Genomic DNA, 3639 nt, shown 5'->3' on the forward strand with positions numbered 1-3639 from the left:
TAAATGTAACTTAGATATTGGGTTTCACTATGTAAATGTGCTTTGAGACGATAGAGAAAAGCGCTATATAAATATAATTCACTTCACTTCACGGATTGATTTACGCAAGTTAAGTAGACCAGTGTTTTTCATCCTTTTTTGAGGCAAAGCACATTTTTTTCATTAAAAGATACGGCACCAGCAGAAAACGTTAAAAAAATGAAACTCCACCAGGTCGTCGCGCCTTATTTTGAGTTTGTTGGTGTTTTCCTGTGTGTAGTGCTTTACTTGCGCTGTTATTTTGGTGGCCCTTCCTGTTTTGTTGGTGTTTTCTTGTAGCAGTTTCATGTCTTCCCTTGAGCGCTATTCCCCGTACCTGCTTTGTGTTAGCAAGCAAGACCATTTAAGTTGTTGCTATCCTTCTTTGTGTGGACATTGTTCATTGTCATGCCATGTACGGATGTACTTTGTGGACGCCGCAAGTTTTTGCTGTCGTCCAGCATTCTATTTCTGTTTACTTTGTAGCCAATTTTGTTTTACTTTCGTTTTGCAAAGCCATTGCCTTTTCCTTTCCTTTTTTTTCCCGTTTATGGTTTAAGCATTACATACCTTTTTTACCTGCACACTGCCTCCCGCTGTGGTCTGCATATTGGGATTACATCCTAGTCTCACCCGACACATTCCGACTTTTACAAAGCAATTAACTCCCTGCTGCCACCTACTGACATGGAGTATTACGTGGTTACCCTGCCGAGTTCTACATAGCACAGACACTAAGCAACGGCACATTATTTGCAGATTATAATGATTGATTTGCAAAAAATATTTTTTTGGACCAATCAGGCGAAGTTGCATAATTTCCACACCAGACAATATCTCACGACACACCAGTGTGCCGCGGCACAGTGGTTGAAAAACACTGAAGTAGACAACCAAAATAATGGAGCAAAAAATACATCGAACCATGTTGGACTTCCTTTTTGCATACTTGAATTTGGTCCAACGTTTTATCCAAAGTTTGTATTTGTCATTTTCCATCCAATGTTCATTAAAACGACATGGACCGATGCACCACTGTCCTCTTGGGGGCGACACAGAGCCGTGTATACATGGCAACAACCTAACGTAAGGGCTCGTGCAAAGCCAACAGATCAAGCGTGATTGATTGATTGATTGAAACTTTTATTAGTAGATTGCACAGTACAGTACATATTCTACATAATTGACCACTAAATGGTAACACCCAAATAAGTTTTTCAACTTGTTTAAGTCGGGGTCCACGTTAATCAATTCATGGCACAAATATATACTATCAGCATAATACAGTCATCACACAAGTTAATCATCAGAGTATATATACATTGAATTATTTACATTATTTACAATCCGGGGGTTGGGACGAGACGGGGGGACTAGTTTGGGTTGCTATCAGCATAATTCAGTCATCAACAATTATATCATCTGAGAAATGGACATTGTAACAGTGTAGGTCTCACTTCATAGGATATGTACAGCGAGCGGTGAACATAAGGAGTTCAGAGAGCATAAGAACAAGTATATACATTTAATTATTTACAATCCGGGGAGGTGGGATGTGGTGGGGTGAGGGTGTTAGTCTAGGGTTGTAGTTGCCTGGAGGTGTTCTTTTAGTGAGGTTTTGAAGGAGGATAGAGATGCACTTTCTTTTACACCTGTCAGGAGTGCATTCCATATTGATGTGGCATAGAAGGAGAATGAGTTAAGACCTTTGTTAGATCGGTTTATGGAGCTCCCCCTGGTGTTGTGGTCATGGCGGTCATTTACGTTATGGAAGTAGTTTGACATGTACTTCGGTATCAGGGAGGTGTAGCGGATTTTATAGACTAGGCTCAGTGTAAGATGATTTACCGATGCACCACTGTCCTCTTGGGGGCGACACAGGGCCGTATATACATGGCAACAACCTAACGCAGGCCTGGGCAATTATTTTGACCCGGGGGCCAAATTTAGAGACAAAAATGTGTCTGTGGGCCGGTATATCTATTTTTAGGAAAACTAATACAAAACCTCACAATAAAGCCTGATTGAAAGCTAAAAACGTTATGACAGACCGCCTTAAAAACGGAATGGAATTTAAAAATTTTCTATGAACGATAAAACACTGAATATTGACAACATATGAACGTCACACCCCCTTTCAATCGACATACTTTACAATCAAGCGAAACGCAACAAAAATGCAACAAACACAGTGAAATATGAACGCGAAGGGTAAAAAAACCCCACCTACATTCTGATGTATCTGATATATCACTAAGCTTTAGAACTTTCTTGTAAAAAATCTCCTTTCGCATCTGTCCCTGACACCCACATTTCAGGCTGGCCACTATTGAAACACTGTGGAAACGCTCCCCACCCACACGGCTTAGTGCCTCGTCTGACCTGCTGTGACGTAGATTACCATAGTAACTAGTAGGGTTGTACGGTATATGGGTATTAGTATAGTACCGCGATACTAATGAATCATATTCGGTACCATACCGCCTCTGAAAAGTACCGGTCCGCCACACCCTAAGATTTTTTGTTAAAATAAAGCCAATAATGCAATTTTTTCTGGTCCCCTTTATTTAGAAAAGTATCGAAATAATATTGGTATCAGGACAACACTAATCACTAAAATATCATGCAAAAGCGCAGATTCCAACCATTGAAATATGTTGTTTAGTTCAAGACTTACGGTCATTTGAAAACATCACTGCACATCACAATGGCAGCTACACTTTCCATTTTAAAGATCTAAAAAAATTATTTGGGAATGTCCGGCGGGCCAGATTGAAAAGCTTAACGGGCCGCATGTGGCCCCCGGGCCTTAATTTGCCCAGGTCTGACCTAACGTAAGGGCTCGTGCAAAGCCAACAGATCAAGCGTGTCGCCAGGGCCGGCCCGTGGCATAGGCCGTACAGGCAAATGCTAAGGGCGCCGTCCATCAGGGGGCGCCACGCCAGTGCCACAAATGTTGGAGAAAAAAAAGTTTAAAAAAAAAGTTGGTACTATTATTTCTAAATACAAAAAATAATCCCACGTTAATTAAAATGCAAAATAAAGCCTATTTAATAGAAATATAATTTGTTAAAACATTACGCCCCCCCCCCCCCCCTTTCCCCCCCTACGGTGCGCCCCCTTCCTTCCCGTATCATGACTCTTTTTGGACGTCACCACATCAAAAAATGAACACAAGATGTCAAAACGGCCAAAACTGTCAGGTGCCCAGGGAAGAAAAAATAGAAAAGAAGAGGAGGAGAAACGAGAAAAAACAGAGGGTAGGTAACGTTAGCCTACATGAAATTATTTGTCTGTTACAGAATGTGATAGTAACCTGGCTTTTTAGCATTAAGCTAATGTTACATGATTCGGCAATTGCTAATCAATAAATAGCTAGTTCTGTTTTAACGTCGGGTTAATATTGTGGAGGGGGCTAAATTGTTATGGAAAATAATAATGTAACGTTAGGTAATTACAGTACTCCCACCTTACATTCCTCAGGGACATTTGTATTAGATCTTTTAAGCAGGTGTTTTTTGTTTACATTGTTATTGCCTTCTGGTTAACTAATGTTTGCCCTGCAGGTAATAGTCACTTTTCCACCCCTTTATATATTAGGTATAGTTGTAAGCCTAGTTG

The sequence above is a fragment of the Entelurus aequoreus genome, linkage group LG03, assembly GCF_033978785.1.
Source record: "Entelurus aequoreus isolate RoL-2023_Sb linkage group LG03, RoL_Eaeq_v1.1, whole genome shotgun sequence".
In the NCBI taxonomy this organism is placed as follows: domain Eukaryota; kingdom Metazoa; phylum Chordata; class Actinopteri; order Syngnathiformes; family Syngnathidae; genus Entelurus; species Entelurus aequoreus.